Below are 16,310 nucleotides of genomic sequence, written 5' to 3' on the forward strand. Positions count from 1 at the left end.
CTAGACTATAATGATTTCAGCCCAGTTTTTGTTGCCTTCGCATTACATGACACATTACATGTCTCCTACAGCAGGAGACAGCAAACTAGGCTTGCATAAAGGAAGGGGAGAGACAGAGACAGAGAAAAGGGATTTGGGGGAGCAGACTTGGCCAAGGGGCAACAGGAGTCACTAGATGTGAGTGCACATGGTGAGCCTGACTGCAATACCCTCTCCCCACCAAATCTCTATAGAGTCTCAGTCACTCATTACGCTCCCATGCAAGAGAATTCTCAGCAGTGCAGAGGCACTGGGTTGGAAAGATGCTTATTAGGTGGCAATAGTCATAATCATAGCTAATATCTGTGGATGTGTATCTCGTGTCAGGCACTGGGCTATAGTACAGCCTTTCAGTATTGTGTGCTATGTTCTTTTTATTACCGTAACACATCTTTCTGTTGGTATAATGTTATTATTTGGCTGTTTTTTACAAGTCTCAAATCTCATTCTGAGATTTATCCAGAGAATTACATGCTGCATTAAAATAAGGACTTTAGTCAAGGCGCGTTCATCTAGAAAGTTTTCTAACCATATCCGTCCCCTTCCCCCCCCCCCCGCCCACTTTAAGACCCATAGTCACTTATCTGTTACCTTAATTCCTATTTTTTGGCCTATAATGAGGCCAAGCAACTTTTCTTATGTCATTAGTCATTTTTACTTGTTCCAATAGTCTGTCAAAGTCATTGGGAATGATGGGCAGAGAGTGTGTGAGGGGGACTTGGGGAGACTGGTGCAAGGAGAGAGCTCCCAGGAACACCCCCAGCCCCTGGCTTGGAATCTGGCTCCTGTCTCTCCCAGAGCTCAATTCCAACTCCTCTCCTCTCCTCCATTCCTCCAAGCCCAGCCCCCACCTCTCTTAGGATTTTTTTTTAAGTCTTTATTGAATTTGTTACAATATTGCTTCTGTTTTATGTTTTGGCTTTTTGGCTGCAAGGCATGTGAGACCCTAGCTCCCTGACCAGGGATCTAACTCGCACCCCTTGCACTGGAAGGCCAAGTCCCAACCAGTGGACTGCAAGGGATGTCTCTGGATATTTTATTTTAACTAAAAACTTCCCAACAACTCAACCTGGAGATATGTAAGCCAGAGGACAAAAGATCCATAGTCGCAATCCTGGCCCACTCACATGTGAAATGCACCTGGAGACAAAGTGTATTTAAGTGGAGATTTCTGGTTATGTGAAATAAACACACAAATTACCAATATTATCAATTGGATTTGATGTTTGCAGTTACTAGCCAGGCCCTTGCTGAGAACTTTAGCTGAATTATTTATTTTGGTCCTCATGGCACAGGGGTGGGTGTGTGTGTGGGGTGGGGGGGAGGAACTGAGTAATTACTACGAGAGTGTCAAAAATTATCTGCACTCCTGTTATATTAAAACTTCTATTGGCCGCACTGTCTTATCAGCACTTTCTGTGCAAGGCTACAGTCTCCCCAGTCACTGCTGTGCAGGTGTGAACGTGTTACATCAGTTCATTTGTAACTACAGTGCGAGCAAAAATGGATGCCCCACTTGTGATCTGCACAAAAGAAGAGCAGTCGCAGTGACTCGTGTTTTGTGGTTTGAGGGTGTACCTGGTGCCATTATATCAAAGACTTTGTGTGTAGTGTGGAGAAAGTGTTTTGTCGTGAAGAAGTGTGTATGAATGGATAGAGAAGTTCAAGGAAGTTCGCACGAGTGTTAGCCATCAAGAAGGAGCCAGACGCCCGTCCATGGCCACGGCTGATGACAACACTGAGTGTACACTTGAAATGATTCTGTTTTCTGGGATTCTCAAGGGCCAGTATTGGAACGTTATCAGGAAAAAAGTTAAACAATCAACAGTGCTCGTTACAGTGAGATGCTTATTGAAGAGCTGAAGCCTAAACTTCGGATTAAACGCAGAAGACTGCTATCCAAGGGCGTTGTGATCTTGCATGACAGTGCATGTCCGCACTCTTCTGCCCACATTGTTGACACTCTGCAAATACTTCGTTTCGAGGTGTTAAAGCATCCCCCCTATAGTCCTGATCTTGCTCCATTGGACTTTCACCTGTTTGGTCCCCTGAAAGCAGCCCTATGAAGATGAAGATTCACTTCTGATGAAGAAGTGAAGACAGTGGTGCATTCATGGCTCACAGCTCAGCCTAAAATATTTTTTAATGGGGGAATACGAAAACTTGTTGACAGAAAAAGTGTATTGAAAAGCAGGGAGATTATGTCAAAAAATGATGTATTTGTCTTCGTAAAATTTAATTAAAATAAATTCTATAGACAGAGTGCGGATAATTTTTGACTCACCCTCATATATCATTGAGCAATAGAAAAGGATAAGCAGACACTTGTCTTTAGAAGACCCAGGACACTGAGAGTTCTGTTTTAGTTTTGATAAAAGAAAAATAAATTTTGCTATTCAAGGTCATCCGACTTCAGAAAGAAAGAAGTCTCACTTTTTTTTTTTTTTTTTTTTGCTGCGTTGGGTCTTCATTGCTGTGTGTAGGCTTCCTCTAGTTGTGGTGAGCAGGGGCTACTCTCCGTTGTGATGCACAGGCTTCTCTTGCTGCAGAGCATAGGCTCTAGGCACATGGGCTTCAGTAGGCTCAGTAGTTGCTAGTTGCAGCTCATAGGCTCTAGAGCACAAGCTCAGTAGTTGCGGTGCACAGGCTTAGTTGCTCCGCAGATTCCCACACCAAGGATTGAACCCGTGTCCCCTGCATTGGCAGGGGGATTCTTAACCACTGCACCACCAGGGAAGTCCCTCACTTCATTTAATTAATATGTCACTGACTTAAAGGAGGCTCAAAAGCCTTTAGCACCAACAAAGCACAGTTCCTGAGAACTTGGGAATGACAGTGAGGATGGCACTGTGGCCCTGATGCAGAAGGCCACAGGGGCACTGAAAGCAGATGAATCCTATCACATCTCACACCCTGCCTGGCAAAGGCAACTGTTCTTCCTAGGCCAAATTTCAGAGTCTGAACCTGGCACTCATTTCATTATAATGTTAAAGGTAAATAAAACTGCTCCCCATAATACAATCGCTTTCTCGTTCTTTTTATTTTTATTTTTTTAAATTTTATTTATTTATTTATTATTTTTGGGGGGGTACACCAAGTTCAATCATCTGTTTTTATACACATATCCCCGTATTCCCTCCCTCCCTCGAGTCCCCCCCCACCCTCCCTCGAGTCCCCCCACCCTCCCCCTCCCAGCCCTCTAAGGCATCTTCCATCCTCAAGTTGGACTCCCTTTGTTATACAACAACTTCCCACTGGCTATCTATTTAACAGTTGGTACTATAGATATGTCTGTGCTACTCTCTCGCTTTGTCTCAGCTTTCCCTTCACCTCCCGCCCCCCCCAAACCTCGAGTTCTCCAGTCCATTCTCTGTATCTGCGTCCTTGTTCTTGTCACTGAGTTCATCAGTACCATTTTTAGATTCCGTATATGTGAGTTAGCGTACAATATTTGTCTTTCTCTTTCTGACTTACTTCACTCTGTATGACACACTGTAGGTCTATCCACCTCATGACATATAGCTCCATCTCATCCCTTTTTATAGCTGAGTAATATTCCATTGTATATATATACCACATCTTCTTTATCCATTCATTTGTTGATGGGCATTTAGGTTGCTTCCATGTCCTGGCTATTGTAAATAGTGCTGCAATAAACATTATGGTACATGTTTCTTTTGGGATTATGGTTTTCTTTGGGTATATGCTCAGTAGTGGGATTACTGGATCACATGGTAGTTCTATTTGTAGTTTTTTAAGGAACCTCCAAATTGTTCTCGTTTTTTTTAAAGCTTCATTTTTTTATTGCAAAAGCAAATAAACCACTCACTCACTATTGCCGCGCACACCTGTAGCTTCTTACTGAGACCTCTTCTAGCCCTCTGCCCTCCAGCCTTCCCTGGCTGCCGGAGTGAGCTCACCACTGTGCAGGGTGGGCCTGAGCTGGAGGACATCAGCCAACCACTCCCCACCAGACAAATGGGAGATGGAGGGTAAATAACCCAGCCTGCTCAAGCCCCCAGGTGGGACAATCTAAGGTGTGTTCTGCACGGTCTTCAGAGGCTCACGGCAGGACTGGGACTCAGTCATGCCCAGCAGAACTGGATTAGTTTCCTTCCTTTTCCTTTTGGAGCTTCCTGGGATCAGTTCCCAGATAAACTATTGGTGCATAAATCCGCACATGCATCTGGGGAAGCCCAACCTAAGACAATGCCCATGTATGAGTCACCACAGACTGGGTGGTTTAAACAAGAGAAATTTATTTTATCACAATTGAAGAGGCTAGAAGTTCAAGATCAAAGGGTCAGCAGGGTGGGTTTCTTCTGAGGCCTCTTCTGAGGACATCTCCCTGTGTCTTCTCATGGTCTTTCCTCTGTGTGTCTGTGTCCTAATCTCCTTTTCTAAAGGACATCAGTGATACTGGACTAAGGCTCATCTATATGACCTCATTAATTTAATTACTTCTTTAAAGGCCCTATCTCCAAATACAGTCACATTTTGAGGTACTGAGGGTTAAGACTTCAAAATATGAATTTGGGAAGGACAAAATTCAGCCCATAAAAGCCCATTAAAACTAAAATAAAAATAAGTATATAAAGTTAAACAAATCAGCCAAAATCCAACCTCCAACCTCCGCCGAAGAAAAAAGGAAGAGAAAGAAAAGAAAAATACCTATTGTGTTTATCCTTCAGGCTCTTTATCTATGTGTAGTTGGAATGATGTTATAATGATCAACTCAGGTGTAAAGATGACATCAATTTCCTTATTTTCTCTCATTCAATTTAAATGAGAACTCGTACTAGAAAATTCAATCTCAACTGATCCTAGACTCCTTTGCTTTCTTTAAGTCACCCAAGAATCAGAGAGACATGTGAGATCTCAGGAAAACATAAACAGTCCTCACCTTCAGTCCATTGTGGTCCCTGCTTCTATCTCCAGGTCCAGCTTCTCAACGACAGGCAGCTTCCATAACAGGCTTGGGACACTAGATTCTCAGGGTCTCAGTACCCAGGACCTAGTCTTGCAGATGCAACCACTCCCCTTTGAAGTCTTGCTGAAGCTGTGCAACTCGGGACTTGAACTCACAGGCCAGGATTCAAACCCAGCCAAAACCCAGACTGGGACTTGAACCCACAGTCTTTTAATTAAGATCACACACCTGGTCTCAGGACTTAATGAAGCTCAGGTTCTTGATGTCTCATTGCAGAAAGAAATCAGTGACAAAGTGATAGGTGAGAAGTAGATTTATTTAGAGAGAAACACACTCCACAGACAGAGTGTAGGCCATCTCAGAAGGTGAGAGGCCCTGAAATATAGGGTGGTTAATTTTCACGGGCTGGGTAATTTCACAGGCTAACAAGCGGGAGGATTATTCTAACTACTTCAAGGAAGGAGCAGGGATTTCCACGAATTGGACCACTGCCCACTTTTGGGCCTTTTATGTTTGGTCTCAGAACTGTCATGGCACTGGTAAGTGTGTCACTAAGCATGCTAATGTATTACAATGAGCATATAAGGAGGCTCAAGGTCCACTGGAAGTCAAATCTTCCACCACCTTGGACCTAGTTGGTTGTAACTAGTTCTTGTCCTATGGCTATGCCATTCTTTTAAAGGTTGTGCCCTGACCCCTTCCCTCCTGCTGCACTACCATCTCCCCAGGCCACAAGACCCACGGCCAGGAGGCAGTAGAGAAAGAGTAGCAATTAAGAGCGTGGACCAGGAGGTTGGGCCATTGGGGGCTCAGTCCTGGTGCTATGCTTTGCTAGTTATGTGACCTTGGGCAAGATGCCTCCTTCTCATGGGAAAAGTTTCTTCATTTGAAAAGTTTTGAATAAAAATGGTCTGTTTAGAAAGACAAATACTATTATGATTTCACTTACATGTGGAATCTAAAAAAAACAAATGAACAAATATAACAAAACAGAAACAGATATAGATACATAAAACAAACATGTGGTGCCAGAGGGGAGAGGGATGGGGAGAGGAAAGAAATAGATGAGGGAGGTTAAGAGGTACAAACTTCCAATTGCAAAATAAATAAGTCACGAGTACGAAACATACAGTGTGGGAATATAGTCAATAAATAAGTGATAAATTTCTATGGTAACTGAACCTAACTAGATATATTGTGGTAATCATTTCGAAATCTATAGAAATATTGAATCATTATGTTGTATAACAGGAACTAACATAGTGTTGTAGGTCAATTATACTTCAGAAATGAATAAACTCATAGAAAAAGAGATCAGATTGTGGTTCCCACTGGCAGGGGGTGGGAGGAGCGGGAACAGGATGAAGGCAGTCAAAGGGTACAAACTTCCGGTTATAAGATAAATAAGAATTAGGGATGTAATGTACAGCATAATAAATATAATAAACACTGCTGCATGTAATATATGAAAGTTGTTGAGTGTAAATCATAAGAGTTCTTATCACAAGGAAAAAAATTTTTTCTATTTCTTTAATTTTGTATCTGCATGAGATGAGGGACGTTCACTAAACTTGTGAAATCATTTCATGATGTGTGAGTCAAATCACTATGCTGCACACAAACTTATACAGTGCTGTATGCCAATTATATCTCAACAAAACTGGGAGGAAAAAATAGCCTCTGATTCATGACTAATACTCATATTTACCCATTTAATCACTACAATGAAACATATGTTCAGATGAGAAAAATTAAGCCCTTATTCAGGGTCACACAGCTAGTAAGTGGCAAAGCTATGATTCATACCCAACTCTCAGACAACTGCAACCAGCCTCATCGAGCCAAAAAGAATCAGGTAGTTGATCTAAAAGTTGTTAAATATATTCTATTTTTGCCTAATGCAGTTTTATTACTAGACCATAAGAATCTGTGATAATGGGACATTCTAAGAAAGTTATGTCAAACATTTACTGTAAACATATGCTCATGTTGACTTGGCCTGGCCAGTGGACAAGACAAACTCAGTAGTCTATGGTGAGATGCTCGTTCTGAATTTGCACAAGCTGGGGGCTGCCTTGGATTCCTGAGACACACTTAAGTCTAGTGGTATAAAGCAGCCATCAACATTAAGAGGTTTGCCCATAGTAAGGAGTTTAACCTAGAACTTAACCCAGGTCGCTTAATTCCAAATCTTTCTACTACTTCACCATTGGGTGACTGACTCATCCCAGTTTGCCTGGGACTGTCCTGGTCTTACCACTAGGACACCCTCCCCCCCCATTCCTGGGAACACCAGGATACTTGATCACCCGTCATCTTTCACATTCAGGGAATGAGGGTAGAAGATTGTGGTGGGTGGAAAAAGAGAGAACAGATGGCCATTCTGTTTATAAAGACTGAGTCAGACAATGATTTCTGAAGTTGTTTCCAGTCTAATGAGTGCAAAGAAGCAAAGATGTTACCAACTCCTTAGATGTAAATTTTCTTGTAGCTGGTGAGAAAGTGAGACCACACATGAGAAAAGTAATAACTCTAACAGTACTGTGGAAAGTGAGAGAGAAGATAACTTTGGGGAAGATAACTCTATTCTGTCCGCACACCTCGACACAGAATAGACCCTGCCCTCCTGCCCTGTTCTCCACACTCTACACTATGGTCACACCTGAAATTATCTATTGAACTCATTTGCATGCTTCTTTGTCTTACTGGACACCAAAGTTCCTTGAGAGAAGGAATCCTATTCATCATCAAATATCCTGGCACAGATCAGGTATTTTTTAATTATTGGTTGAACAAATGAATGATCACTCTTCTATATTTAACTCACAATACGTTTTGCTACTGAAAGCAGCTTACCTCCAGTGGGTATCATGAGTATCTTGAAAAGAACATTATGTAATGATGGTATCTTTCATAATAATCAAACTAATCCCATTAGCGATAGAATTACTGATTATTGATGCCTTTTCACCCCCTTGAAGTTTTGCATTTATGGCAAATCTACACCACAGCTTTCAGTTTGAATCATGCAAGATCTAGCTGCACCATTATTACATTGTAGCCATTTCTCAGACAGGTGTGGCTCTGTTGCATCAAACTATACATCTAATCTGACAAATAAAGGATTTCTTTACCCAGTGTCTTGTGTCTCTGAGGTTTTCCAATGTTTTTGTTGGATCTGGTCAGCTTTTATTAAGTACCCACTGAATATTTGATTAATATTCCAATGAATGCCACTGTTTCTTCAACATACATTTTGTTGAATGTTTAGGACTAATGAGAACCTCCAAGTGGTATTATATAATCTCTGCCTCCAAGGCATTTCTGGTCTACTGGAAGAGCTAAAACTTGTATATACATGAAAAGATAACTAGATTATGGATCTTAGGTAGAGCAGTGCCTTTAATGTGCCAAATGAGTGGCAGAGAAAATAAATGACAATACTTTTGATTGTCATTATTTTACTTGTCTTTTCCCATTATACTGTGAGTGCTTTGAGGATATACTATTTATAATCTCAGCATCTGCTTTTCAAGAGACATCTGATTTTTAACAAGCTTCCCAGGTGATTCTAATGTACAATGAAGGTTAAGAATCAGCACTGTAGATAATAGGGAAGGATTGAGGAATTTGAGGCAAGGTGTCATGATAGAAGTATCTGATGAAGGTGCATCTAGTTGAGTGCAAGATAGAGCAGAGCATAGAGAAACTGAAGGTCAAAGATACAGAATGAAAGCTGCTGCATTTCCCCACTCTGGAGACAACAAAAACCAGAAACACTAGGAATAGCATAAAGGGAAAGGAAGGGATGGGTATGGAAAGCATTGAGCAGAAGGAATAGCCAAATTTGGAGACAGTGCTTACTAGAGAAGAAGGGGAATGAAAAATAACTTCAATATTTCTAACTTACGGAACTGGAATAATAATAATAACAATAATAGCTAACATGTAATAATCACTGTGGTGGTCCCTATGGCCATGCTACCTCAACAACCATGCCTAACCCTCTTCTTTTGCACTCATCTCCCATTACAGAGGCTAGAAACTAGATGGTCTCTTTCCCAGCCTCTTTCACAGGCAAGGGTGGACCTGTGACTTATTCTTGGCAATCAGATGTAGGGAGAAGTCCTTTGGGAGACTTCTGGGAAAGCTGTTGTTTTCCTGAAGGGACAGTGGGTGCTGGCCCTGCCCTTCTCCCTTCTTTCCTTGAAAGCAGATGTGACACCTGGACTTGCAACACCCAGTGACTACAATGTGGTAACCATGAAGATGAAAAGCCAGCTAAAGATGGCAGAGGGGAAGGTAGAAAGAAGTGGGGTCTTTGGTGGCATCACTGAACTGCTGCACCAAACCTAGCACTACCCACTTCTAGAATTCTAGTTATGAAAAATAATTAAATAGGATTTTTTGCCTACCATACTGTTAACTGGTGCTCTGATACTTGCAATGTAATACAACCAGACTGATACACACACTGACTATGTGCCAGGCACTGGTCTAAGCAATTTAATTCAATACTTCCAACAACTTGATGTGTTATTATTAACCCAATTATACAGATGAGGTAATTAAAGCATCAAAAAAGTCAAATGATTGGCCAAAGCTACACACGTAGTAACAGCAGGGAATTGAAACCGGGCAGTCAGCCTCCCAAGCCCTCACTCTTAACCACTGCATATCTAGTCTCTCAATATCAGTAAGAGCATAGATAGAAATAAGGATGTCAGGAACAGGTGTTAACAGCTGGAAATTCAAGTGGAAATGTCCATCAGGCAGTTAGAAATGCCAAGGCTGCAGCACAAGAATATAAATATAATTATTTAGAACAAGGAGCCATCTGCATTGAAATGAGTTGATTTAGAAGCTACAAAAGTTCCAGATTCTCTTCTATCTACAAGGTGAGCTGAGCTGAACAGAATCATATACGTAGCAACCCTAGCTTGGCCTGAATAATGATGCTTGGTTGACAAAATGTCTTTGACTATCCAAAAGCTGACTCCCTTGTTAGTGCAGCATTTAGGTTCTGGCTCGTGAGTGCATTGTTTAAAGGAATGCTGTTGTGTTACTCCCTGACTTCTTATTGCCAGAGAAGATTGTTGGCTGTGTGTAGCAATTTCCCAGTGCAGGCCAATGCAGGATATGACCCCAGTCTTCCAGATAGCTGCCAGTCTGCAAGGCCGGCCTGACCCAGCAAAACTACCTGGAATCTAGAATAGAGCCTCCAGGGCTGCTGACTGTCCTATCACCTTCAACATCAGGGCAGCCTGTTCCCAGAAAAGAGAATGAATGTTGTTTACCTTCATACCAGTGAGGTTCAGAGTAAAAGATGTTTGTGAGGACCAGAGTGGGAGAAAGAGGGGGAAATAGGTGACATTCATTCCAAATAATGGTAACAAAAGCTTGCACTTATTGAGCACTGGCTCTGAGTGCTGAGTGCCTTTCATGCATTATCTCACTCAAAGCAAGGTAATTTCTGGTCTGCTCCTATTTTAACAGAATCACAAAATGTCCAGAGAAAATTGTTGTTAATCACTGATAGTACCTTGGCACTTGTCAATCGTTTTTTGTTGTTGTTGTTTTCCATCTTTCCACAAAGGCCTAATAAAGGTCAGCTGGAACACTCTACGGATGCCCACAACACAGCGATAATTCTCATACAAGGCTGACAACTAGGAAAATAGATCAGTCCTGTGGAAAACAAATCCCCCTGCCTGAGAGATCTAAGAGGCCACATATATGAAAAAGATACATCTATGAACTTTCTATTGCCAGCTTTGAAAGGTTGGTATTTTCATGGTTCTAGACATGGAGCCAACCTAATCCTTTACTGATGCAACGTAAGATTATAAATGCTCTGCCACATTGGAAAAGAACTAAAGAAGGGAAAGACATCTATTACACGATCCAGGTATTGGTCAGAATGTTTTGTCCTTTCCTTGGTGATGAGCTTCAATTCTGATCTGGGCGTTCTGATCGTCACCACAAATCACAGATGACACCGGAACAATTTTACTGTCATTAAATGCTTAAATGATGTTGCGGTCACTTAAGCAACTAGAGTACACATATTAAACCTTTAATTTATAATCCTTTTGCCAAAGCACTTCTGTTAGAATTTAATTTAATATTTCTCTAGACTCACACTCCAAGTCCAATCATTACAATTAATTCCAATTTCCCTAATTAAGGACACATGTCTTTACTTATTCCCCCTAAAAGTAATAGAGATTACAAATGGATGGATTGCATTTCCATTCATGATTGCGGTCAGTTGTTCTCAGGTCCTTGGTCTTAAACCATTTCCCTCCGGGATGCTATTTGGAAGCTAGACAACCATAGATTAGCTGCTAACAACAACAATAACAAAAAGGAGGCAGGGAAAAAAAATGCACATCACTCTTACTACAGAGATAAGAATGAGACAGGCTGAATCACCACTTAAGGGGTGAGTAGTCCAAGGCCATTCATGCCTCATGACTGGCAGCTGCAAAGGGTTCCCTCTGCCAAGCGCACTGTCCAGAGGGCAAGAGGTCAGAACAGCAAGGACACTGCCTTGGAGAAGTGGCTCACCCAGCATTAGTGGATAAATCCAGGAAAACTGGAAAAACACCTGTAGGCGGGATCTAATCTAGTATTCAAAAGCACACAGGGAAGCAACTAGCAAATCCTTTCACAATTCTGCAGAAGTTGATGTGTTTTCTTTTTGTTTTTTTTTTTTTTTGTCCAGAAAGAGAATGAAAGAGAAGTAAATTCCCCCGCTAGACTTCAAAGTCCTCCAAGATACACACTTAGTGGAGTACTGGGTGCACAATAGGAGATTAATAAATGTTTGTTGGCATTGAAATTAACGGACAATGTCCTATCATTGAATCTGCTTAACTACCTGAGAAAATAGGTACTGTTGTCTCCATTTTACTGCGAAGAAATTGAGAAAGATAAGTTTGGTAACTCGTTAAAAAGGAATAAAGGCAGGACTCAAACTCAGGTCTTTGTGGCCCCAAAGCTAATGTTCTTTCCATTGTGTCATGATGCTGCAAACCACCTGCTTTGCTAAATTAAGAATTTACACATCTTTTCTAATTATAACTTTTATAGGACTATTCTATATATGCAAAATCCCCTTCTATTCAGGTCTCCTTATTCCCTGCAGATGATCTCGTTTATTTTTTATTCAAAATGTGGATGTGGTGCTCGCTTCGGCAGCACATATACTAAAAATTGGAACGATACAGAGAAGATTAGCATGGCCCCTGCACAAGGATGACACGCAAATTCATGAAGCGTTCCATATTTTTATGCCTTAGAGGATTGGGACGGGGAGGGCGGGGGGGACTCGAGGGAGGGTGGGGGGGGACTCGAGGGAGGGAGGGAATACGGGAATATGTGTATAAAAACAGGTGATTGAACTTGGTGTACCCCTCAAAAAATAATAAATAAATTTTAAAAAATGTGGACGTGCTTCCACATTAACACCATTTCTTTGTCTTTTCCCCCATCCTCTCTTCCTTCACTACTGTTACAGAGAAAGTGGTGACCCTCCAGCTCTGGGTGAGATTTTTGCATCCTAGAATGGCCCAATTTGTCCATAACCTCACAGAGAAGCCTCAAGCCTTGGTCAATGCTGCTGTGACTTACTTGAAGCCTTGACTGGCCACATTTTTTGTCACTAGGTCAGGGTAGAGCCGGTTCCTCCAACCCTGCTGAGATCCCTACCGCTATTCAGAAGTTTAAAAAAAAAGTCGTTAGTGCTCAAACTAGTTAGCTTCAAACAGCTCCCAGTTAAGGAAGCTCTGCTGAATGGTTTAGTGGCCACTGAGGTGTGAATGTGATTTTATGTTGGCGAGATCATAGGCAAGCGTGGCATCATTGGCTATAATGTTTGAAGACCAATCTTTAACATGTGATTATATGTGGTTTATTATTTGAGTATCCTTGACCATGTGTGCCATGTGTGACCAGACTGCTATCTGATTGAAATGATGTCAAAATCAGTGTTTTCTCTATCAAACACTACACGGATGGTCACAATATTTCTTGGCACTAAGTTGGGTTGTCTTTTGCTTTGATACAATAATATAGCTCTAGATGTATGTCATGGCTTAGCCTGAAATTGGAAAGGATATGTGCAAACATAACAATGTGGTACATGTATATTTGAGGATAACATTTTAATTTGAGGGTTTGAAATATATTATGTTGTAGTATATGATGTAGTTAAATCATCTCAGTAGTCATAAAGAATAAAATTTGGATTGTTTCTCCTTGCAAACATCACAGAAAGATCCTTTTGGTAACAGGTCTGTTTATAAATGTTGGGGTACTTCTTATCAACTTGAATATAGTCTCCTCAGGAGAGAACAGCAGGCTGGCCTTATAAGTGTGTATCTTTGTAACACCTTTAGCAGTAGGACAGAGTGAATGAGACTCATGATCTACATTTTAAATCTACGTTTGATACGTATTATAACCTTAAGCTATCCAGTCTTACGATTTTTAGAACCTATCTTTACAAAATAAAATCTCTAAACAGGATTACAACTTAGTATCATCCATGGGTCTAAATAGCATATTATGTTCTGAAATAAATAGATGTGATTGGTATTAAAAACAAACAAACAAACAACAACAACAAAAGAAGTGATCATCCTCTATCTCAAAGTGAAAACTCCCTCTGTGTCCCTCATTCTCGTCCATTCTCTGGGCCTTACTCCATCAATAACCCCCTCAACTTGACCACATTTCATTACATCTTCATTCTTTCTTCTGACTTCTTCCTGCCAATGTATAAATGTTCTGAAGTGCTCCCCATCTTAATACACATACACACACACACACACACACACACACACACACACACACACCCCACCTCCACGCGTCAGGCTAATACATTCCTATCCTCCCTCCTTCCCTTCACTACCAAGTTTCTTTGTCAGGGCCTCCATTTCCTCATCATCTAACCATGTGTATCCTCACCATGTGCAAAAAATGCTCTCTTGATAACCACTGAAGAATCAAATTCAATAGCTTTTTCTCGGTTTTCATCCTCCTCAGATTCTCTGCAGCCAGCCACCATCAACAACTCTTACTTCTTCCTGTTATCTTCTCCCATGATTTCTCATGTGTTCACTCTAAGATCTAGTTCTCATTCTCTGATTCCTCTTTCTCCTTCTGACCCCAGGAGTAAGTATTCCCTTTGGTTATGCCCATGGCTCATTTCTCTTCTCTTTACGTTCCTCCTTTGGGAATTTCACTCAATCTTTTCTACCAATCTTAGGTCTTGACTAATGCTGGAGTCCACATTTCCAACTGCCTGTTGGACATCTGCCTATCCTCCTGACAACCCAAACTGAGTATGCTCAAAATATAGTGATCTTTCTTTTTGTACATAGATATTATACTGTAAATACTATCTTCTCAATCACTGTGGAAAAAAATATTCACAAGTTAAGGTTGCAGATGTCTAATGCTACAGAAGCCAAATATTAATCATAGGAGGTCTAATATTCAAGTAGGATTTTTTTTGTTTGTTTAAAAAATGATTTTTCAAAGTTAATGCATTCTTTTCTAAAGTAATGCACGTAGTAAAAAGAATAATTCAAAAACACAAAATAGTATATTATATACAGTAAAAGGTAGGTTGTCCTCTCATCCCTGACCACCATACCTGTAATTCTCCTTCTCAGGAGCAACGTGTGTTATCAGCTTGCTATATATCCAGCCAGATATAGTCTATGCCTTTGCAAGTATATATGTATAGATGCTCCTTAAAAATTCCAGCAAAATTCAATGATAGCATGCTACATACATTATTCTCCAGATTACTTTTGTTCACTTAATAATATATTTTGGAGTTGATGTTTGATTGTTCTTTCAACTTTACGTATATCTTACAAATGTAGTCAATCTCTTCATTATTTAATAAAAACAAATTATAGAAAAAATAGAACCATAGATTTTTTTTTCTTGTTATTCCTGGTAGTTTTTTTTATTTATTTAATGTTAATTTTTTATTGGAATAAAGTTGATTTACAATGTTGTCTTTGTTAGGTGTACAAAATCTTGTTCAGTTATACCTATATGTATGCAATGTCAGTGTCTTTTCACATATAAGTTATTATGGAGTGTTTTGTACACCTCCCTTGCTGTAAAGTAAGGCCTTGTCGATTAACTCTTTTTTTTTTTCCATTCGATCTTTATTGGAGTATAACAGCTTTACACTGTTGTGTCAGTTTCTGCTGTACAACAAACTGAGTCATCTGTATTTATACATATAGCCTCATATTCCCTCCTTCTTGAGCCTCCCTCTGATCCTCCCTATCCCACCCCTCTGGGTCATCACCAGTTATCTAGTTGATCTCCCTGTGTTATGCAGTTGCTTTCCACTAGCTATCTGTTTTACACTTGGTAGTATATAAATGTCAATGCTGCTCTTTCACTTTGTCCCAGCTTCTCCTTCCCACCTCCTCCCCCACCCCCACCCCACATTCTTAAGTCCATTGTCTCCATCTGTGTCTTTATTCTTCCTCTACCACTAAGTTCATCAGTACCACTTTTTTAGATTTCATATATATGTGTTAGCATTCGGTATTTGTTTTTCTCTTTCTGACATACTTAACCGTAGATATTTTAACTAGTCTGAAAATCCATTAGTTTTCCTTCACTTTCATAATCATGTAGAATACATGTAAAGCAATTAGCACAGTACTCAACAGGTGAGATCTATTTTTATGGACCTCCAATTCACTGCTTGTTTGTCCTGTGGGGATTTTTAAAGAACAAATACAAGAGTAGCAAGAGCAAGGACTTCCCTGGTGGTGGAGTGGTTAAGAATCCACAGAAACAGGTTTGATCCCTGGTCCAGGAAGATCCCACATGCCAAGGACCAACTAAGCCCATGCGCCACAACTACAAAGCCTGTGAACTGCAACTACTGAAGCCCGGGCTCCTAGAGCCCATGCTCTGCAACAAGAGAAGCCACCACACTGAGAAGCCTACGCACTGCAAGGAAGAGTAGCCCCTGCTCCCCACAACTAGAAAAAGCCCACACACAGCAAAGACCCAAAGCGGCCAAAATAAATTAATTTAAAAAAAAAAAGAAAAAAAAAAGAGTAGCAAGAGCATTGATTTGCTGAGACAAGTACTCAGCAGCTTTATGTGGTCCCAGGCAGTGTCAGCACAACATGCAATGGAAGTGGGAAGGCTGGAATTGTCACATTACCCTTCCGTTGCTGACTATCCAATGTGAATTATCTTCTCACTGAAGTGAGCGTCATTCCTTCCTCCATACTATGTTCATCTTCACAACCCATCACCGCCAGCCTGCAACCTCCTGCTCCAGGAC

General features: G+C 40.8%; 1 non-coding gene and 1 pseudogene across 1 annotated transcript; both read left to right on the forward strand.

The window, feature by feature from the left end:
- Positions 1-12,156: 12,156 nt before the first annotated feature.
- LOC130846923 (U6 spliceosomal RNA) lies at positions 12,157-12,264 on the forward strand. Its single transcript, XR_009051718.1, has one exon. It is a non-coding gene; the product is annotated as a U6 spliceosomal RNA (small nuclear RNA).
- A 274-nt stretch (positions 12,265-12,538) lies between these two features.
- LOC130844058 (ATP synthase subunit g, mitochondrial-like) lies at positions 12,539-12,852 on the forward strand (annotated as a pseudogene).
- The last annotated feature ends 3,458 nt before the right edge of the window (positions 12,853-16,310 follow it).

This window comes from Hippopotamus amphibius, chromosome 2, assembly GCF_030028045.1.
Source record: "Hippopotamus amphibius kiboko isolate mHipAmp2 chromosome 2, mHipAmp2.hap2, whole genome shotgun sequence".
In the NCBI taxonomy this organism is placed as follows: Eukaryota; Metazoa; Chordata; class Mammalia; order Artiodactyla; family Hippopotamidae; genus Hippopotamus; species Hippopotamus amphibius.